The sequence below is a fragment of the Athene noctua genome, chromosome 26 (genome assembly GCF_965140245.1).
Source record: "Athene noctua chromosome 26, bAthNoc1.hap1.1, whole genome shotgun sequence".
In the NCBI taxonomy this organism is placed as follows: Eukaryota; Metazoa; Chordata; class Aves; order Strigiformes; family Strigidae; genus Athene; species Athene noctua.
This window is the reverse complement of record NC_134062.1, coordinates 7,220,822-7,244,436: the sequence shown is the minus strand read 5'-3', so window position 1 is coordinate 7,244,436 and position 23,615 is coordinate 7,220,822.

The window sequence follows — 23,615 nt, the reverse complement described above, 5'->3', positions numbered from 1 at the left end:
ATCTTTAGAATAAGGCTTTCAGGGGTTTGTAGAAAATTAACTACGCCAGTGCTATACAGAACCTCATTCCCCCCTGAAAAAAAATTGCAAAGCTTTCCAAGTTATCCTGAATAATAGATCGTAACTTGCTCAACTGACCAATTTTTTCTTTTCCTACATGAAAATAGGACAGGTTTAGTCCCTTTTCCAAAATCTGAAGCTTATTCATGCTGCAAGGGCAATGCCTGATGGGATCTATTGGATCATGGATGTGATTTTTCCCATATGGGCTCTATCAGCAATCCCAGTTTTGCCTTCTTTTTGAGCACTTACCATTCTTTAACTGTTGTCTCTAGCTGTTGCTATTCCAGAATAATATTTCCATCTGCACAAAGGATCTTTGCAAGAGCAGAAAGTGATGAGTGGAGCCCTATGAATAGCAGAGTGACCCCAGCAAGAAAGCAAAGGGAAAATGCGCACAGAACAAAGAGCAGGCAAAAATTGAAGACCACTCTTCCCCATTTTGGACAACCCAAGAGCTTAGCCAAAAATTCCCTTAAACAGCAGGAATAGGGTTTTCTTACCTCAGAGGTTTTTTTTTGTTGTCATTCCTAGACCACTCTTGCAGGCAAGAAAAAGTTATGGCCTGCCCTCTGTGCTTCACCAAGCATGCTTCCATCCCAAATCATCCCCAGCCTCACCCAGGAAATGTATCATCTCCAGAGCCAGCCACGGGGCAAAACATCGGTGCCTCAGAAATACTCATTCCTGTACCCCCGAGTCACCAGGGGGGAGTTATCAGAATGAATTGCTGGCAAACAAACCGGGGGGGGGGGAAATTAATCAGAGCATCCCATTTTATCGTGGCTGGGAGCAGCAACTCCGCAGAGTTGATTAACTACTTATTAAACAAGAGCGGTGGCAGCAGCGCTTAAGAAAAAAGAAATCAAATTAAGGCTAGCAAAGCTTCAAGCAAAAAAAAAAAAAGAAAAAAGAAAAAGGAAAAAAATAAAAGGGATATACAAGTTAATGGAAGCTTCAATCGCAAGGCGGCACAAGCCACGGGAGGCTGTTACAGTGACAGCTCACACTTATTGCTGGGAAAATTCTTTTCTGGAACGTGTGTGTGGTGACAGTGGTTTGGGGTGCACAGGGATGGTGGGACACATCTGGGGCTTGTTCTGACCTCCTGCCCGAAAGCTGTGCTCTGGACACATGGTTTTCCTTGCCCACCTCGTTGCAATGTCCCCAGAGAAGGAGAAAATGCAACTGCAAAGACAGCCCTGGGGTTTTAGGACCTTCGAATCCTGACTGCTGTTTTCCCCCTTTGTAGAAGAGATTAGAAAGCAGCTAAAGTTTCACCCTCGCTCTGGTGGAGTTCAATGGGCTGAGTTATACGGGCGGGCAGGAGGCTCTATGGATCCCTTATGACACTAAAAACTATTGAAAAGCTTTTTTGCCATGACCCATTTAGATCCTCACGCAGTTTCATTTCCTCTCCCATCTGTCACACCTTTTAAAGCGGAGCTTTTGCATTTCATCTCGTTCAAATGTTTCCAAGGCAGCCCCAAGTAACTCTCTCCTCCACTTCTCAAAAAATCTTTCCAGGCTTCCACCCTCTCTTCCCCAACACTAAAAATAGCTGCAGTCAGTTGTAACAAGAGTCGTGGGCTGACCCTGAGCATCCCTAACAGGAGCTCAGCCTCATCCACCTACGTGGAAAAGCCGAAATCCCTCCCAAACCAGGTACTTCAGCTCCAAGCATCCATGTGCATCCCGAGCTGTTTGCATCGCCAAGTACCCTACGCTGCAGCTCTCCTCTACAGCTAATTGGCATGACCTTGGGTGTAACTCCTTTTTACTAGTCGTTGACGGGTGTCTGCTATGAAGATGAATTAGTTATTTAGGTAGCAATCAGCTCCCCTGGTTCAGTCAAAATGCATCCATCCCTCTTCAAACCTATTAAGGGCTGGGATAAACTTTCCAGCTAATGCATGCTGCAAATCCACTACCACTCTGGAGATGTCAAGCACCTAAATAATTTTTGTTATTCGCTAATGAAAAAATTCCTTAGGAAGGGGAAAAAAAAGAGAAGAAGACGGCTCCAATAGCAATTCTGAGCTCCAATTAAGCGGGTTCCGTTGTCTGCCTGTATTTGTCTCCAGCTCTGACTTGCTCTGTTAAGGTCAGCAGCTGGCTGGGCAGGAGCTGCGCGTCGCGCCAAGAGTTCAGCATCATGCGCTCTCCGAGGACTGGCAAGACCCAGAGAATGCTGAGATACCAAGCCTTGGTCTGGGGAGGAGAGAGCTCCACGCGTACCCACCCAGCTCCCCTCCCGATGCTTTTGGGACTGACAAAGGCAAATGAAAGAGTTCAGATTTCACCTCCAAAAGAAAATTTCACGCTGAAAACTCCCAAAAACCTGGAGATAAGGAAGTCCATGTACTGACATGTTATTTCACACCCAGGGATGCCACGATGATCAGTCTATGTGTATAATGATTGTGTTAGGTCTCTGCTGTGCACGTCCCACTTCAAACAGACAGATCTGCTGCTCCTTCTCTCAGCCAAAACCCCCTTTCCATCAGGATAAATCTCCTGGGAGTCTTCCCATATAATGAGAAGTCTCCCCTGAGATGCATGGTTGGGAAATGAAAGAGCCCCTAGGCTTTGTGTGCTAAACTGATGATGGAGCAGCCACAGAGGGTGCAACCAAAACCCTCCCTTTTCTGCTCAGACTACTTTTTCACACTTTCACAACTTGTCACAGGGACAAAAAACCAGCATAGGAATGCTGGAGCCCTCCCCTGGCATTAGGATGGGCCACTGATATGGTCTTGGGATGGACTCCAGATTGCAGGGAAGTGATGAGAGGGAGCGTGGGATGCCAAACCGTCCCGTAATCCACACTGATGTGCACTGTGGGCCTGAGCAGACACTTTACCCTGAAAGGTTTTACCTGAATTTCTCTGGTTTTGCAGCTGGGACCAAAACACACCCTAGGGGAGTTAACTAACTCATTTTAAGGTGCCCAAATTTGACCTTTATTCCTTTTCCTTATCAGGATCCCCCTTCCTGAGCATTGTGCACAAATAGCATCTAGAAATGACACCAGGGAGAGGAGATGTGCAGGCTGTAGGATGCATTATTTAATTAGCTTTGGCCTTTAAATGGGCTGAAACCAAGGTGGCATTTATCTGCAAAGTCAGCCTGGCAGAACAAAAGAAACACAAACTGATAAAATAAGTCATCTATTTCCTACCAAAAGCAAAAGTCTTGGAAAAATATCAGCCCCCCAAAGCCAATTGCAACCCACTATCGCGCCCAAGCCTGCTACCATGGAGGGAATTCGCTTCCCTTCCTGCCCAGCTGCAGATGCAACTGCTCTAATAAGCTGTAACTTTCCTTTCCATTTGGAAGTAATGAGATATAATCTGTTTAATTCTAGTCTTTGAGCTCTTTTGGCGGCCTTTTTATATTCCCTTTTTCTGATTTTTTCTTTCTTTTTTTTTTTTTCTCTTTAAAGGAAAACTCCATCATGAAGCAAAAGATTTTCTAATCACCGGCTCTAATTACAAAGCAGAGTAAATTGCCATAAACTTTTTTCTTTTTTTTTTTTTTTTTCAAAATTGCCTTAAATATAATGAAGAATAATTAAAAATCAAACAAGCAGCTGCAGACTGGAGTGGTTGGTGGAGGTTAGGCTGGGGAGAGATGGGAGGAAGGCACTAAAGCTTGGAAAGAGCTTTTGTGTAAGACCAGATAGGTAGAAATATCAGTTGGGGGAGATGAGATGGAGATGCCCACCGTTACCACCAAGGGCAAGCAGGCTGCTCCTGGGGATTAATTGATCCCTAAGTGGGTATTTGTTCAAATGCATCAATTTGCCAGGCTGGAAGGGTCCCCAAACCAGTTAGAATTTGCCCCAGTCCCTGCAGAAAGCAAGCTGCTGCCAAAAGCAGGAAGACTTTGGTGGAAACCATCCTGATTTCTGTCATCTCAGCAAACACCTCTGTAACTGGGAGGATGCTGGGGAGCCCTGGCCATCCAGAACTAGGGTCGGCACACAGCTAGGAGGGGCTGTGTCTGCACAAGAGCCCTTCTTGCAAAACCCAAGCGCCACACGGGAGTGGTGAGATCCTGCTGGGAAATATCCCACCACATGCGACACATACCCCTTGCATGCAGCCAAACCAGTCCAGGAGGATGGGGAGGCTTCATTAACAGCAATCAATGGTTTCCATAGCTACCAATGTGAGCACAGTCTCCATCACGTGCTGTCTTGGGGAAAAAAAAGGGGGGAAAAGGGTTACCTGTGTACAGGCATGTCCAAGGTTACCTCAGCGAGGCACACTGAGATTTCAGCTGGGAGAGGAGACAGGTATGTAAGGAAGCAGGGATAAATGCAGAACCCGTAGGCAATTTTTTTTTGGTGTATGCCTGATCTATTTATGCCAGACCTGCTGCATGTCTCCACCAGGACCAGAGCATGGTGGCTGTCTGCTCTCAGCTGCTGAGAAATCCCCCAGCGACTTGGGAGTAAGGCTCTATAAGGATAATGGTGCCATTTAGGCTGCAGCAGATCTTAACCCTTGGTACACGACCTCTACAGACTGATTTTTAGGAGCAGTTCAACCTGGAAAAATAAGTCCTGGCTTGACTTATCTCTACCTAGAAAAGAAGGAAACATGAAGGACCCGGTCCTGAAAATTCTTACCCAGAGAACTAGATAGATGCTCTACATCGCTCTGAATGCCAGTGAGTCGCTAAAATACAGCAAAATAAAGTTCAAGCAGGGGTTGTATGGGGTTTATTACATGCAGTGATAGTTTCATAGGGTTCATAAATCATGGTATTGCGCAAGTGTCAAGGTCTTCAGAGCAGGTACACACACCGGTACTTGTGTCCTTGCAGGAAGCCACGCTACCCAATTAGCTTCTCCTCTCTCTGTGCTCCTGCAATTCATTTGCTCAGTAAAATCTGAAAGGGAGCTTGAATAAAATCCATATCTGGTCATCCCACATATAACTCTTCCCACAAACAGGGAGGGAATTTCTTTCAATCAGAGCCACGGAAGGATGCTGAATTAATTTAAGAGCATAAAACCAAGAGTCTGTGCCTACACTGGGATGAGATGCTCCATGGGAAATGTCACCACTGCAACCAGCACAAAGGTTAAATGGCTTTAAAAAACAAAGATCAGATGCATGAGCTGGTGAGGGGCCAGCTAACTTTCATACCCAGATTTTCTCCAAACCACACCCCCCCCACCCCACCCCCGAATTTTTTTGGTCAGAGCCTTCTGCGTAGGTTTTGACAAATCGGTGTGAGGTGACAAAAAAAAAAAAAAAAGAAAAGAAAAAAGAAAAATCCCACAAAAAAATGTTGGTCTGGCATTTAGCCAAGCAGCTCTCATCTTCATGCTTCATCAGAGAGCTGGCTGAAACCCTAAATAATTTCCTACAGGTGTCTTGAGACTCTCGCTGCTCCCTCCGGATAAATCTGTTGAAAATATTTAGTGTGGGTGGTTGAATGAATATATCCTGAAAATTAACAGCAGGTTACACATGTCCCTCCAGATCCCCCTGAAACACATGTCCTGTGCCTCAAGGAAATAGAAAAAAAAATATGATTGAGCAAAGCGCCTGCTTCAATTTCCCTGAAAACAGGAGGTTTTCAGCAGGTGCTGATCTGTGGTGACTGGGAGCTGTGTTTGCTTCAAAAGATACATTTCCAGAGTTGTTCCCATGCAGCCTCAGTTCTAAACCTGTTTTTTTCCAGATTTTGTTAAAAGGTCCTACTCTTCTCAAGGAAAACGCTGATTGAATAGACCAGCAGAAGAGCAGCTTTAATGTGAGCTCAACCCTTACCAGACATCTGAGAATCCACACTCACGCACACACCTGTGATGTGACTGACACCACAAGACCGCCAGCCATGGGAGACCAGGGGCTATGGTGGATAATTCAGATTTCTGGAGTCTGGTGACGATTTTGGGGGCAGCGGCGCAGTCTTCCTGGGCAAACCCTAACGCTCCCTGCTGTGCTGGCAGCCAACAACATGCTGGAGCCCGATTTGGGACAAATTGCTGAAATTATCTATGTGCCTGGCATGTGCTTAAAAATGTCAATGTTGAGTTGGAAAAAGATTTATGGACCTTTTTCCCCCCCATCTGGTTATATCTCCCCACCTGCCTTGCCCTATCCTATCCTCCCCTCCCCTCCCCTGTCCTGGAAACCTCCCTTTGCAGTGAATTACGCCCTCCCCCCAAAAAAAAACCCACTGTCCGCAACTTGATAGATAGCTGGGAGAGTAAAATATTTAATTTTTCCCTTCCCATGTCCTAAGGAAATCTGAGGGGCAGGAAAATGTGATCATGGAGCTGTTTGAGCTGTATCTTTTCTCCAGGGGGAATCTTTACTCATGGGGAATGTGTCATTGGGCTGCACCCAACAAGGTCCCCTCGAGCATCCCTGGGGGTACCACTCCCCCGGGAGCCTCCCAGGCACATTGCAGAGGTGCTTCCTGGCCTCTGATTAATACTGATGCCGTGGGCTGCGAGGCAACATAACATTGCTGTCGATACGGCCCACGGTATTAATGAAAGTAATTTGGAAAATAAGGTTTTTAAGTGGTGCGATCCACATCAAGATTTTTCAATACCTAATCACCCATGGAGCTGCTCGGCGAGATGCTGAAAGGAATTCAGTGGCAGTTTGAACAAATAGCATTTGGAGAGCATGATTTCCTTTCATTAATCAATTGACAGCTTCAACCTCCTTGGTTAGAGGTTTTAGACTTGGTTTTTATCCCCCATCCCCATCTTTTCTTCCAAAGTCATCAAATTCTGCTTTTCAGTTGCAAGTCTTACTGCAGAAAGGACCGAAGCTTTCCAACCATCAAGTTATTGCTCAAAATTACTAATATGAATTCATCTTGATAATATCCTCTGAATACAAGAGGGCTAAAACCCCGTTTTCCTAGGACTCAGGTGACACACAATTACATGTCATGAAAGCAGGCTGAGACCAGTCCCTAGCCTTGCCTACAGAAGAGATCCCTCCTTGCTGTGTCTGCTCTAAAATATTAAGGCTCAGGTGCCTCCGCAATGATTGTGACATTCATTTAATCGGTGTGTCTATAATTAGATTGATTTTACAGGGAAGAGCAGCAAATTGCATTTGGGGAAGTTATCACATTATTTTATTACACTCCTGATTTTTTTTTTTTTTTTTTTTTGGTGCAGGTGAAAAAAATAAAAATGAAGATGCACTCAGCAAACTTGGTGCAAACTATTTTTTTAATTGTAGATTAATTATTCAGAGTGACAGACATACCTGGGACTGAGCTGAAGAGCAAGTAAACAACCTCCCCCTTCCAATCCCTGTTCAATCTGCATTGCAAACTATTATTTAAAATTATCCGTAAACAAGACCGTCTGTAGTGCTGAAATTTCCAGCCTATCAAACTGTGTTTTCACTCCAAATAGCGATGAGAAAGAGTGAAATCGGAGATTCACGAAACTCCAAAAAGCTTCAATTTAGAAACAGGCAGCTACATGACACTGGGTGTTAAAAATATGTATTAATATCAAACGGCATAACTCAATCCCGCAGTTAATGGAACATCTGAAGGTTGGTAAAATTATTTTTTTTTAATGTTATCAGAGCAGAGTAAGAAATTTGAAGCCATCTTTCACTCTCAAAGTACTCAAATAGCCCCATCTCCTCGGAAATTTGTGCCAAACTCCTCTTAAAGATGCGAAATTCTCCCTTTCAAGTGCTTCAGCCAACTTGACACATCACCAGCCCAAGCGCTGGGTTCCACCCCTATGGTCAGGATAGCACCCTTGGTTCTAGAGGGAAAAAAATCCCATAAATAGCTGAGAAAATAAGCTGAAATAAGTTGGGGCAGCCCATGCAGGCGCAGAGCAGAGCTGGCATCAGCCACTGTATTTCTTGACCCTCCTCGGCATGCTTGAGCTGAGACTTTGGATAAACACTCTGCATTTTAAAAACCCTTTTGAAAGTCGAGGCGTTTGGGATCTCATCAGGGAAAGGAAAACGTGCTGCAAAACTCCCTCTGAAAACTATTAGGGAGATGTCTTTGTCTCCCAAGGCTCTTCTTGCAGCTCACTCCTGCCATCCCACATCACCGTGGCTGCTCTCCTCCGGCAAATCCCCTCGTTGAGGGTCCTCGACGTAGGGCTAATCTGAGCAGACAGCATGCATAATTCAACCAAATTTGGGGAGGGAAGCGATGGGAAGGGGCAGGATCAATCCTGTCCTCTCCATCTCTCCGTGTGGCTGATGCAATCCCATCTCTTGTCTTGCCCCTAACTTGATCACACCCTTTGCTCCGCATTAGGGATGCACACGTAATGCCCAGGAGATTAATAATTTGGCCTCTATCGTGTACGTGTGACTCTCCACAGCTTGGCGTAGAGGGAATTTAAGCATTTAATGTGGTTGTTTTTGGTTTTTTTTGTTTTTTTTTCTGATTAACATGAGGTGGGCAGGGATTTAGACAGACTTTAGAGGGATGTTGTATTCCCCTGAGCCCCCAAACCTCTCTGGTGATGTGCTTCTCCAGGGACATGGGTAGTATAAAATGATCTGTATTTTTTGCATGACATGGAGCAAGTCGTGTTGCACACTGGTGCATCAGGGGCAGAAGCATTTCTTCCTTGTTGGGGGTGTTCCTCAAACGAAAAACAATAACAGAGACAGAAAATATTATTCCAGGGGATGGGGAAGTCCACAGGGATATTAAGACCGTTGGGTTTTTTCCCTTTTTCGATTTTCAGTTTTACAGAAAAGTCTATAAAATGATGACATTTTTAACCATTTTTGCTCATTGCTTTGAACTTCCCAGTCTCGTCTTCAGAGGCACCAAGGCCCAGAAGGGCCAGAAGATGTAGTTTAATGAGACAAGTTTTAAAGGTCACTCTGTGTAATAAATCTGTGCTTTTTAATATTTAAACTTTTAAGGCATTTAAACCTTTAGGCTCCTGGGATTTGCTCCACCAGATCCAACTAGATCCATCAAGCTCAAAAAGCCTCTCGCCTCCGGGAATATCTGATTTCTCATGCTTGAGATGAAGAGGGTCTCTTTATCCAAGTCCATTCATCTGTCATAACTCAGGTAGCTTTAAATCCTTTAAATCACTCTGGGATGCTGGATAAGGTGTGGAGGAAACCTTACTTAAGGTCAAGCTTGTGGAACTCCATCCCCTTCTCATTGCAAGGCAGCTGAGCGAGGGGATTCAGTCAGTAAGAGAAACATGATACCTCCCCAAACTGCACCGAAAACCTCTCCCCTAACTTTGACCAAGCTCCCCCAGCTCAGATTTAGAGGAAGAGGGATGCTGAGGTGGGTCAAGGAGAGAACAGAACATGAAACCCAGGTCTTCACTGCAAAACTGATGAGTTTAGAAAATCTGCCAGTTTTAGATCCCTGGGTGGCAGCTCAGAAATACAGGTTGAGATTTACTTTCAGGTCGAGATACTTCTGAGTTAGGTTTGCTTGAATATCTCTAATTTATACCCCAACAACATTTTGGATGTCCCCAGCTGAGCTCTCCCCACCCAGGGGACTGGGCTCTGCTCTAACACAATGTCAAAGCCGATGCTGTTAGCACCCAATTGCTTTTCCATCGCAAGCATTAAGGATGCTCTGGCTTAGAGAAGGCTAATGCACTAATACACTCTGAATTGCTCAGCTGACTGGCAGTTTTCCTTATTGATATTGCAATAAAAATTAGATATTATTAAATTGAATCATTGCCTTGTAATCAGACGCAGGCCAGAGGCACAGGGGATGGTCAGAATTTCAGATGGGTTTGCAAATCATGCTTTCAGGAACTATGTTTTTTAAAGCCTATTCAGAAAAAAAGCAATTTTTCTTTCTCAAGATCAAGATGCAGAAGATTTCCAGGGGTTTCTCAGCAAGCAAAAACCCAAAAGGTATTTAGACTCTCACCTGGAATAGCCATGTGGGAGGGGGGAAGGCAGGTCTTAAGCCTTAAGGAAAAGAGTCACCAAAAACATACCAAAAAATTAATTTTTTAAAGAAAAAACCCAAAGAAACGCAGTGCCTTCCAGAGAGATAGACACAGGTCCCGGGGTTGTTAATGGGGGTCTGGAGCAGCAACGTTTGCAGGAGAGAGACAAGAAGAAAGACCCCAAGGGTCAAGAGGGTGATACGAAAGACCTTTGCTTTCTATCTTCTAAAAAGCTTCTGTATATAAAAAGAAATTGGCCCTGCTCTTGATTATTCCATCTCAGGCACATTATACAAAGGCTCTTGATGCATTACGGCAGCTTTATATTAATGCTCTTGTGATGGATGCGTTTTGCTGCGTGCAGGATCTGGTCCCCAAACTAACATGAATTCCATTAGGAGGCCAGCTGGGAAATGAGGTCTTTCAAGATTTAAATCCTTAAATAACATTTTTTTTAATTCGATGCCGGCATTAAGCCATCTATTTGACTTCAATTCAGCGGCGAGCACCAGGTCTGTCTGCCTGGCTAATCTTTTAAGTTATCTGTGTTTGAGGTAGGACCTTATCACTGCTTGTTCATCTTCTTCCGCTCCCGGCTCCGAAGTCAGAATTATTTCCCCGCTTTTGTAATTAAGGCAGCGTCATCAGTCGCCTAGAAACTACGTGCTAAAATATGCTCATGCTTACACCGAGGCAACCTTGAAATACCTCCAGCTGCTGCCAATGCCACAAACGGCATCGAAATCTGCTTTTGAGGCTTGTCCCATCCCTGTCTTCATGCAGGCTCTGGGAGATTGGGTTGACCCAGGGATGCTAGATGGCTTTGGGGTAAAAATGTACATAAACAGGGGATTAAAGCCCACTGCTTGAAGGTAATTGCAGGGGAAAAAATAAATCTTCCGTCTTACCCCAGTATTGAGGCAAAAAGGGAGAAAACTGGATGATGAGAAGTGGCAGCTCTTCCTTTTGTTGGAGGAAAGCCTTGCTGAAGAGCAATTCCCTGGGTGGGTAAAACATCTTCTTGCAGTCGAGTGGACGCTCAGCCTGATCTCATGTATGTTGGTTGTTCACCGACCTGGCTACCAGGTGGCAAACAGTTTATAAGGGGGGAAAAAAGAGTGGGTGAGCACCCAGGAGTTTTGCACTTCTGGTTTCCAAAGGTAAGGTTTGACACCCTGCCTATCCCAAGGTAATTTAAGCACAAATAATTAAAAAGCAGATGAAAGGGAAGAGGCCAAGCAAAACAAAACCTTTTGATCCAGGTGAAACAAGGTGTTCTTGTCTTCTCACAAGAACGATATGTTTCCACTGCAGGTCAAACAGTTTTCATTTATTTATTTCATCTCCTAGGTTTGTGTTGCTGCCAGCAGACAGGAATGCGCAGTCCAGATGTGCCTCCAATGGGTGGGCAGTGAAAAATAAATGTTTCAGATCTCTAAAAAGTTAAAGAATAAAAGTCTATGTATATTTTGAGGATTATCATCATCAGACTATAGAATTTATTTGGATTTTTATTTTCAAATAAATAGCGAGTGTCCTAAATATCGAAGGACAACACTACTCCCTTGGGTCTTTTATTTAGTCCCATTTTTGAGGTCTTTTGACCTCTCCCTGCCAGGTGGTGGCTCCTCAGCTGAGATGGGAGTTCCCAGGCAGGGGGATTCATCCACCCCCTTGCTGGGAATGGTGAATGGAAAGGTGCTCCTGTGGAACGAGGGGTTTTGGCAGTGAGGTCTGTGGCTCTCCCAAATGGGTGCTGATGCCTGATGAATTCATGATATACGCCAACCACTGCTGTTCCCTATGTTTTTTTTCCAAGCCTGCTTGGCACCAAAGGAGAAGGATGGGGCAATGACACCACATCCCCCTAAAATAAAAGAGCATTGCATGGAGAGGAGAGCTGGTCTTGCCGAGTCATGACCCCCAGATGAGCTGGTTTTGATGTCTGGAGCTGCAGCAATCCCCGGGGCACCTGGTTTTGCTATTGATCTATTGCATGACACTCTTCAAGCTCAAGTCCTTCTTGCTCATATTACAGCTGTGGTCAACATGGGCTATTTTTTTCTCAACCTTTTTTTTTTTTTTTTTTTTTTTCCGAGCAAGAAGAGTAAACTCTGCTCCTTTCCCATTTCTTACAAATTTTTGAGCCTCTCAGATTCACAGGCACTGCCCTGGGTTTGCTCCCAGTTGAAGTTTTCTGAGCCTGTTGTGTTTGGCACTGGAAGTGCAGCTGCTCCCTGGGAAGCAAGCACATAAAATGATTTATCCCATGATTAGTCTGGGTTTGAGCCTAAAGTCTAGGAATAAAAAGTTAGGCCAGTTCAAGCTGGGGAGCTAACCCCAGCAGCAAGAGGGGAGAAAGCACACACACACACACACACACAAACACTAAAAAGGGTATTTTTCAAAGGAAACCACTGAAATAAGCTGGAATCATGATGCCTTTTAAGACTAGGCACTTAGTTAAATTAAGATCGGCAAGAATAAGCCGCCTAACTTTCAAAAAATGCATTAGCCCAATCTCTATTCATGAACGCATTATGTTGAATTAATGTTGTTATAGAATTAGCCTCCTAAGAGGCTTGGAGATGTCACCTCCTGTAAGTTGCTATTATTTGTAGCCCTCTTTGTATGATGAATACACTCATAAGAACTGGTCCAGATCATCTCATCATCAAGTAACCTACAGAAATTAAGAAACCACATGGGTTGAGTTTTCTTGTCCTCTTTTTTCTTGTCTTTCAGGCCTAACTTTTCTAATCGTTGAAAGGCAGGAAAGAAATCTTCTTCTCCAGCATAATTTTTGTCTTTCATTCCTATTTCACTCCCATTTCAGATTTGGGGGCATCCAAAAACCATTTCCCAATTTAATCCGCTTTCCTCTCCATCACCTCGAGTCCTTTCCCCCCATGTTCGTAGCCAAGGGATCCTGGTGATTTTATTCATAGAATCACAGAATTGGTTAGGCTGGAAAAGACCTTGAAGATGATCCAGTCCAACCATCAAGCCAACATTAACAGTTCCCAACTACACCAGATCCCTCAGCGCTAAGCTGACCCTACTCTTCAACCCCTCCAGGGATGGGGACTCCACCACCTCCCTGGGCAGCCCATTCCAACACCTAACAACTCGTTCTGTAAAGAAAAGCTTCCTAATATCTAGTCTAAACCTTCCTTGGTGCAACTTGAGGCCATTACCTCTTGTTCTATAGCTTATTACTTGGTTAAAGAGAATCATCCCCAGTTCTCTGCAACCTCCTTTCAGGTAGTTGAGGATGCTCACCAAAACAGATGGGTCTCAAAGAAGACACTAATGTGGAGGTGGTGAACACCTCCAGGGTAACCTCAGGCTGCTAATAGCATTTGTGATTATTCATGCAGGTGGTAATAGTCTAGACTAGTCAGGTCTAGACTAGACTAAGCTACAGTATTTCCATTGGAAAGGACGTACAATGATCATCTAGTCTAGCTGCCTAGGACAAGGGCAGGAGGACGTCATGCAGATGGGGTCAGTGGGACAATCCCCCCCCCTTCTCATACTTTATTGCCCTAATGGATCTGATCCTGTGGCCCCAGGGAGGTGTTTTTACGGACAAGTCACTTTGGGAAGGATTTGGTTCGGCTCTTAAGGCTCACCCCATGGGTACGATTGCAGATCTTCAGCCTCCCCCCTGTCATGCCTTATTGCCTAACTCATTTAAAGGAGATTAAAAACTAAAAAAAAAAAAAAAGAGAAACCCAGGAGTTAATTGAGTCTTATAATTTTCCAAGCGCAAACGATTTTGACACTTGGTTTTCCATCTCTTTCTTGTCTGCAGACACACTTGTCCTCTGCTTGCTTGCTGTGATGGGGACACATCACTCAACCTCTGGATGCTGGCAAAGAAAACTGGGGGGAGCCCAAGCTTAATGCAGATACACCCACAAAGACTTAAAAAGATGGAGGTGACCTGCTCCCCTCCAGCAGCATTTCTTGCTAAAAATGTCTCCACATGGTGCTTTTGGATGTTGAGCTTGCTCACGCAGAAAGGGAAGGGAAAGAAAAAGGATAATTTCTTTCAAACTCAATGTTGCAGGTGATTAGTGCACAATATACCCCGGGCAGCTTTAGTATTTAACATGGAGGTGATAGTGAGAATTTATGAGAGCTCATGGACAATAACAGCTTTCCAGAGAGGCTTTGATTAAACATTATGGATACACATTATGCAAATTTATTGCATGGTTAATATGACTCCAAAAGAACACAGTAGCACTTTAAAAAACATTTAAAAGGAAAAAAAAAAAATAGAGTCAAAGACCACAGTGTTTCTTGGCACTACAGAAAGGTCTCATTTCAGGATGGTTCAAGCTGAAGAAGAAGTCACGGAGTCACTGATGTGCATTGAGTAGACAGGGAAATACATGGAAGATGCATGAGTTTAAACAGCATCCCTTAAAGGCAGACAAATTCCAGCCTGGGTAGTTCACATTTAAATCGATGCTGGCATTAAATCAGTCGCAAACACCTCTTTTGCAACAGTCACTTGCTTTATTTTTTTTTTTTTAATCTGGCCTCTTATCTGGCATAACTCTAAGAGTACAAGATGGAAATTTGATGCGTTTGCCAAATTCTGCATTCCTCCCAGAAATGTTGGGAGGGGGAGTCGTGATGTTTGTTTTCCTTTGTTCGACACTTTTGGGTGTCATTTGTCAACGTCTTCTACAAAATAGCATGATTTATGCCAGCAGGCTGATTATGTGGCCTTCATTAACTTAGACAGATTTGCTTGTTTTTTAAAACTATGATTATTATAAAGCACATACTTATTTTCCTCTAGAAGTCAAGGTTAGTGAGAAGACAGATCCCATCAACGGCTCTTTCTCCATCAAACAGCGAAAGCACAAAAATAGCATGGATTGGAGATGGAGATCAACAGCCAACTCTTCTCTGGCTGATGCAGATCCAAGTAGGTACTTGCGGTGTAAAAAAATGATGTTTTGGTCAATGATCATGAACTAGGAGCTTATGTAGGCAAAGGACCTTATGTTTCAGGACGTTTCAGAGCATCACCTCTCTTCACCCCTTGCTTGGAGCAGTGAGGGTCTTAGAGAAACCTTCTCTGGCATAAATCAGAGCTTCTCACAGCAAGCAGAGATCTTTCTCCTCCCTCTGAGCTCCACCAAGCCTTCCCTTTTAAGCTATATATACTTTAAAAGACGTAACGCAGATAATAATTGCTGCTTGTACATCATTCAACGATGCCTCCTTTTATTTCTCTGGAGGATACTTACGGCGGCTGCTGCTGCAGTTGTTGCTGGTGAGAGGGCAAATCGGCAATGCATTACATTTTTAATAAAAATAGAAACAGAGGATGTGTAACAAGGCTCATTTAGAGCAAGAGGGAGGATGGCAAGCAAGCACAGACCCAGTGGGAAGAATCATTACACACAGGCAGGTGGTCATCCTGGAGGGGAGTGATGGTGTTTGGAAGGGGAGATACCATCCTAAAAGATGCTGGTGGGGATTTGGGTGGGGTAGATGAGGCAGAAAACTTCCTCCCCTGTATTTGGAAGCTGTTTGGCAATGCCAGGGCTGACAATGGAGAGGTAGCGCTGCCGCAAGTGCACTGCACTGATTTTTTGGAGCAAGAGCAGATGGCTCATGTCTGACCCCTGTTTGCAGCAGAAACCACTTCCAGTCCCTAATCTGGTGTGTCTCCCCACCTACTAGAGACGGTCTATGGGCTCACTTTAGGATAACTTTAAAGTTTTTGCTCTGTGATTCTGTTTCCCCACTTTCAAGCAGGCTCTAATAAGCCATCTCACAGCCATCAATAGCAGCACCTCAGCAACTAGACTGTGCCTAAAGTCCATGGGCTTAAATAAAACCCAAAAAAACATTTTCAAAGTAAGCCAACCTGGTTACAAGCTGTAATTATAAAATCTATAGGTGCAGGGGGATAAGGTGTCCCTGGGGTACCTTGGCATCCCCTTTCCATCCTGGGATAACACATCCAAAACCTGTAGATGGGTGATGAAGGACCCCACGAGCCCCCATGGTCGGGGATGGTCGGCTGGGTATCGTTCATGAGCCTCTTCACAAGGGGTATTTAATGAGATGAACTCACTCAGAGCCTGATGAACTGCATTTAATGCATCTTTAATTGTCTGGGGTTGTGTTTTCTTCCTGGGAGAAAGCAAATTGGAGCCATAAGAATGAGCTAATTGGAGCAGGACAACATTTCTGTGCTGCCAGAGATGGTTTTCACCAGCACTCAGCCCCAGACAGAGAGACCATTGTTGGGTGTGTTGTTTCACAGAGAAAAAGGTGAGAATTATTTGTTCCCTCCCTCTGCTTGTTTTGAGCATTTCGAGAGTTTTTCTCTCCATCTTTTTCTTTTTAAGAGCAAGTAAAAATGGAGAGCAGAAGGGTGGGGTGCTGGGAACTGCTCATTTTTCAATTTTGCCTCATTTCACTGAAAAAAAATTGATTAATTTTAGTAACGGTTGCACTTTCATACTAGCTTTAATGCTGAAGTGTGAACATAAACACCCATCCTCTCGCCTGCTACCAGCTGCCTGCAGGATCAGTCCCTGGAGCCCACATCACCCTGCTGAGAGGGTCCATCTCCTCCCCTCCAGCCACCCTGCCCGAGGGACGGGGTGACACAGCATCCCGCCGATCCTCTGTCCCCACGCACGGCTACGTGCTGTGCCGTGAAGAAATGATTTTAGCTCTACACCAAAAAAACTTTGTCCCTGGGGTTATACACGTCGCCTGGGTCTGTCCTGCCAGGTCTTGGGGCTGCTCTTGTGGGATGGCTCCTGTACGATGCTGATACATTTTTCTTGCAATACCTTTCTGTAGCAGCTTTTATCCAATAATCTCAAAAGCACTTTACAAGTAATAATTAATTAAGCTTCATAGACTCTTTGTTCAATTCCAGATTATTAATAAATTATACTTTATTATTTATAAATACATGCCACATAATTTTTCTCTTTTGCTATTACCCTGAACAGTCACTTAGCCGATATTAGCACAGTTTAATTCCAATTTGGCAAGTGTGCTCTTTAACCCTTCCAAGGCTGTTCATTTTTTTGGGATGTGTTGAAGAAAGGATGTGTAGGAAGAAGAGGGAGTACAAACAGGCAGTGTGAGGATCTGGTTGTCCTGTCTAGCTCCTTGTTGATGTATTATATATAATTGCAATGCACATTTTTACCAAAATAGGTATTACTTATGCTTTTATCCACACCCAGCCAGAATCAGGCATATTATTTTTCTCCTTGCATTCATCCCCTTGCTAACCCCTATATAATATCTAGTCCAGGATCTTGTGCCCATTTCATTTTACTTCCTCTAAGACTCACCAAAGCTGCTTATCCAAACCAAGAGACCAAAGCCCATTTCTGCTCTACACCCAAATCCTCTTGACCTCAGCAGCTGCCAATTTAGGTTTGAAGCAACCCCAAACCCCCAAATTTGCTCCCTGAATGTGACGTGGCTGCCTCAGCAGGATTTCATTTACCAGCCAACCTCGTGGGATGAGAGGCAGACAGAGGGGAAGCAAAAATGAGTTAAGCCACTGAGACAGTTTCTCCAAAGCACCATGTCCCTTTGCACGAGAAAAGCCAGCGAGAGATGTACTTAACAGCACTGAAAGGGGAAAAGAGAGAGCAAGGCTCATCCCAGCTCCTGCAGTAAATAGAGGGGAGAAGGACACTATTAAAGGGCTATAATCTCTGGTGATAGATGCTTGGAAGAAGGGGAGAGGAGGGAAAAGCAGCCTGGAGAAGCTTATGCATTGAGCTGACCTCCTACAAGCACCTTGCACCCCTCCTATTACCAGTTTTTTACATGGGATGGAGGGGTTAAGCTGCTGCTGCCCTGGCAGACCACAACATCTCCACCAAGAGCATTAAACTGGCCCATTCCTACTTGTTTCTTCAGTTTTGGCTGGTGGTGCTGCCCAGACCCTGCTAAGGTCCAAGATGCAGATACAGAGTACAGCAACCTGCTCCTTTTTTATCAGTGGAACCTTAAAAAAATCTCTCTGGACACATTTATTTGGTCTGTAGGGTGGCAGAATGAGGCCCAGGGCTGCTCTGCACCTTCTAGGTAGATCTAGGTAGAGTTATAACCCAGTTTTACTTTAAAAAATCACCTCAATGAAGAAATGCCGAAGGCACAGAGCATCCTTTGTCACTTCTTGGCATCCAGCAAAGCAAGAAAGATGTCCAAAGGAGAGCCACAGCCCAAAATTACTGCTGTTTTTTGCAAGCCTGAATGCTTCAGAGTGACCATGAGCACTTCTGCTCGCCCTTTGTTTTGCTCCCCAACTGTTCAGAGGCAGCTCCGGGGAGCCGAGGCAGGAGCCAGGCCCATCCAGCCTGGGAGAAGGATGCTGCAGCCCCTCTGCTTGCCCTCGGTTGCCCATCCGGCCTTTCAAGGAGTCGTTTCAAGGCTACTGGTCATGCAGTCATGCATTCAACCCTGCATCCAGGGAGGAAAACGCTCACTTAGCTCCTTCCTCAGGGCATGAGAAGGGTGAAAAAACCTGGGTGAGGTTAAACTGTGGAGAGGGAGAGCTGCAAAGTGTAAAATGCCACACTGGAGCCAAACCCTGTGTTAGTAATGCCCCCACTCTGAGACCAATTTTGGGGTAACACATGCCTGGGCAAGGTAACGAGACTTTGCACAGACACCACAGTGCAATCCCTCCACTGTTTCCCACATTCACAGACCCCAGCAGCCACCAGCCCCATCAAGTCCCAAATACCCTGAAAAAATAATGTATTTTACCCCAGTTCAGTTCAGCAACAAAACAATTAAAAGAAAAGGGGGAGGGAGCTAAATCCACCTTTAACTTCTCTATTTTCCAGTCATTCCTGAATTAATATCAAGACTGGAAAGGCGAGCAAAGTTAAAAAAAAAAAATAAAAATAAAAGACTTGTTTCTCCTTTCTAAACCAAATTATGTGCCTTCTGGAAGAGACGTCACTGACTGTGCTCAGGTCAGGAGGATGCCAGACTCATCTTTAATCCATGTTTTGGGAAGCTAAAGAGACAGCACAGGGATGTGATCGCACTGCTTCATATGGGGAAACTGAGGCAGAGATGGGGGATAAACTCTGCTTTTGTGTCCCTCTGATGGGCTCTCTTTTGCAATGGGAATTTCAAAGTAATGGGAATTTCAAAACAATGGGAATGTCAAGCCTTTATACTACCCAATATGGCTTTGGGGTTGTATTTCCCCATGATGAATTGGCTGATTTGAATTCCTCCTCCTCCTTGGGAGAAGACAAATCTCCCTGGGAAAGCCCTGCTGCCTCCATTTTCCCTATCTATAAAATGAGGATGAAGCCGTTCATCCTTGGCCAAGCACCTCGAGCTCCTTCAGAGGGCAGGGAAGACCTCTTTCTCCTTCCACATTAAACCTGCACCCCTTGGGGCTGTCAGGAAGATGCTCCTGAGGTCGGTTTTCCCTTCCGTTGAGTCAGAACAGCGTGTTTGGGAAAGATGCTGAGAGCGAAGTCAAGTACTGGTTATCACTTCTCCCTGCTTTGATTCCCCCTTTTCTTTTGTTTTATTTGGGTATAATTAACAGCTTTGCCTAATACAGTATTAATTCATTGTGTCATTGCATTAATTAGCATTAAAGAGGTCCTTATATCACTGTCTGTAGCTGCAAGGAGACCGCAGAGAAACTTTTCCATATTCCCTGTCAGAGTGCGGCACAAGGGTGGAAGAAAAACATCTGGATGAGGCTTTTTATGAAAAAAAAAAAAAAAAGCCATTTCCCAGCAGCAATGCACCATCCCAATGGATATTCACAGATGGGAAAATATCTCCCCACCAACACTTTTTCCTTTTAAGCAATTAAAGACACCGAGGCCCTGATGTTGTTAGCACCATGTTACCTAAACCCACCAAAGCTGGTAAATCCACTTAAGACTCTCCATAACTTCCTCAGGGGCTGGAGCACAAGTAAGATCTTTAGCAAGATCGGCCCTTTTTTGGTATTTTTTGGCAGCAGGACTATTACCACAACGACTGTTTTCTCCAGGTCACCTCCTGGGAGATGCTCCGAAAGGACCTTCTTGGATTTTGGGGCTTTTTTTAACCCTGGTTGCCTGGCAAGCTGCTGAAAAAGAAGACAAAATGCCCCCAAAACTGCCTAGAGAAAGAACTAAGCTGGAGGTTTTGGAGAGGAATGGGGTGGGAAGTCCTGGTGTGGTGTCTGAGTTTCATAATCTCTGGTAAAATCGGGGATGACAGAAGGACAGGAAATGATGCTGATGGGAGGACGATGAAAAAAGCCCCTTTCAACCCAACAGGACCATCTAAAATGGGACCGATGAACCCAACTCTCCAATTTTCCACAAAAAACCCCACCCAAATTTGAAGGGAAAGGAGCTGAGCCCCATGCTGGGGCAATTTTTAGAGGATATTTTGAAACTCCAAAAAGAGGCACAATAATGATTTGTGATCTGTGAGGGAAAAATGTCCTTCACCATGGGAGATGCTCAGCACTGGGGTCACAGCTTGGGGTGAAATATTTACAGGCACTAAAATTTCTCTGGAGCTCTTTCATCTTGCCTGTAAGAACAAATAAATAAATAAATTCGGAATAACTTTTAATATGATTACCTGAACTGACACTGGGAATTTAAACGGAATAAAATCAATGCAATGCTGAAGCATCTTTCAGCTCTATTGACAGTGCTGGCTGGTGATTTTTCCCCTTGAACTAGCAGAATAAAAACTAAAAGCTGCATTAGTTTTTTTTAATTAAGACTCCGGCATTATCAGGCTTTACAAGACAGAGCCAATGCACAGATGAATTACCATTTAATTAAGCTTTCCAAGAAACTTTTGAAGACTGCAGATTAAATGTGGGCTCTGATTTCTTGCAGGGTGTTTTTTTGTTTTGTTTTGTTTTTTTTTTTTCAGGAGAACTTTTAATTGTTTTCCCCGATAAACAATAATAATAATACAAATCATTATCTGCAAGATATAACTGGCTGATTTTCCATTTGCAGAGCATCCTGGATGTATAGAAGTATATATACATACATGTACTATTAAGCAGTGAAGGCTGTGGTGTATTTATGGCCCAAACGTGCCCTTGTTGTCCCAGTCTGATCTGGCAGACCAGAAAATTTCAGGGAGTCAAATACAGGGATAAAAGGAGGATTTGGGGAAAACAAATCCCTGCATCTTGCTTGCATTGCATGTCTTTATTCCACCTGCTTTGCATTGAGATGCAGAAAGGGGACAGAGGAGTTGCCTGGACAAAATTACATTAGTTTTCCCGCGGGTACAAGGCAGCGTGTGGTAAACCTCGGAGCTATTGAATGGTGAGCAAAGCTCTGCGCAGGCAGCAGCTCCTATCATTCGTCCCTGGAGGTGATTTCCTGATGTGGGTTTTCGGTTGCCAGGTTTTCCCTGCTGGTATTTTCCAGTGGCTTTGATATTAATATGTGTGGTTCAATGCCAATCTTTGGGTGTTGGTTTTTTTTTTTTTTTTCGTTTATTTATTTAGGCCCAGTGGGAAAATGACATTTTAATCCCATTACCGGTCGAGTGTAGGAGTGTCTGAGTGTCTGTGGAAATGCAGAATGGAGAAATGGTAAGGATACAAAGATCCCTTAGGCTTGTGCTGATGGGGTGGGTGGAGGTTTGTCCATGGCGGTCTGTGTGCCAAGTGCTCCTAAACACCTGGGAAAGGTTTTCTTGAGCGCAGCAGGCAGAGTCCACCATCACCCATGAGCAGTCATCTTCATTTTAGAGATCAGAAGCTGAGGCAACAAGAAAATGTGTGTTGGGGTGGCTCACAGGGCTTGTTAACTTATTTCTGCTGTCTCATGGGTACAGAATCTCTACCAGAAAGCCAAGTCCCTGTGTGGGGGGAAATAATAACGCCCTGGATAGGGGAAGCAAAGTGCAACTCAGCTAAAGGCAACATGCCAGGATGCTTGGACACCCATGTCACCTTGTCATGACCTTTGGCACCAGCCTGTGATTTGGAAGGACAGGAGGCGGTTAAATGATATATTTGGTGAAAGTATGGGGTATTTTCCGGAAACCACAAGTCCCAGATGTGCAGACAACCACTCTTCAAGGTATTCATCCTGACCTGTCCATTGCTACTGTAGCACCCACCAAACCACAGGCAGAGCCTGGCAGCACCCGGCTGCACCACCACCACCCATTCCCACCTGAATGAGGTGAGATGGTCCAACTGCTCCATCTCAAAGGAGCTGCCTTCAAGCAGAGCCCAAACTGTGTGAATGAACCACCCAAACCCACCCTGAGGGACAGCATGGTTGACACCACAAGGTTGTAGGGTCATGACACCATTTCAGATCCTGCCCCAGCAGCAGAAATCACTCCAGCCAAGCTGAAGGAGATTTTGGAGGTTCCAGCAGAGATGTGCATCATTTTGAGACACCCATGGGCACATCTCAACATGCCTCTACAGAAGGAAAATCCCTGCAGGAGGTTTGTGAGCATAACAAGGCAGAAATAAATGCTTAGACACCTGTGAAGAAGAGAGAGGCGTTGAAACAGGATGAGTTTGTAAAGCGAGAGACCTGGTGGGTTGCTCTGCACGAGTCAACACTTATGCACTAATATGTGTATTGATATATGCACTAATGTGAACTTATGCACTACCCAAAGCCACCCTGCACCCCCTGCCAGCACCTTCCCTGTGTGCTCAGACTCTTTTTTGGCCTATTTGGGGTTTTGTAGCTCAACAGAGCACAGGAGAGCTCAGCCTGTCAGCTCCTGCATCAGCTCCTCAGCGCAGGAAATCTCAGCCTGGCAGCTCCTGCATCGGCTCCTCAACACTGGCAGGGTATAAAAGCAGGGACTGGAGGGAAGGAGAGAGTTTGCAAAGTGCTCCCCAGCTTGCTTTGACTCGCCTCATGCCCCACGTCTCAATTTGTTTGCTTTCCAATGTCTTCCCTCTTTATGAGTTTTTCCACACCTCACTTGGGTCCCCAGGAAGGAAAGAAATCCTGGTTGTGTGCCCAGTATACAAGAGTACATTGCAGGGGGGGAAGGAGACAGGACGACACCTAACCCTTAACATGGATTTTTAATTTTTTTTTTTAATTACAAAAAAAAATAGCTTTGCCCACCAAATCCAAGCTGGAGCACATCCTGGGGCTGGCACCAACGCTGTGGCTCCAGTGACATCTCATGGGTACGCTGGGATGCTGCAGCCCTGCACGGTGAGCCATGGATGGATTTTTCAGGCCGCATCCGGACCCTCTTGCAGCAGAAGTGGAGCTGAGCAGGTGCGTGTGACACCAGAGGGACACCTCGGTTTGAGGGAGGTGACACCAGAGGAGAAAGAGCTCACAGTCACACCAGGAGTTTATGCACACAGGAAAAAAAAAAGAAAAAAGAAAGCCATAAAAAAAAAAAGTGGGGAGGGGGGGGTGCGGGGGGGATTCTCATGGAAATGGCTGATTTTCCCCAGGATTTTGGGGACCCAGAAAGGGATGGGAGGAATCTGCCAGCACACCGCTGCATCCTGCCATGGCTGCGAGCATCCACATGTTGCATGTCCTGAAGCAAAATGCCCAGACCGGGTTTTTTTCCAGTGATAAATTCTTACAGGGCAAAGAAGAGAGGG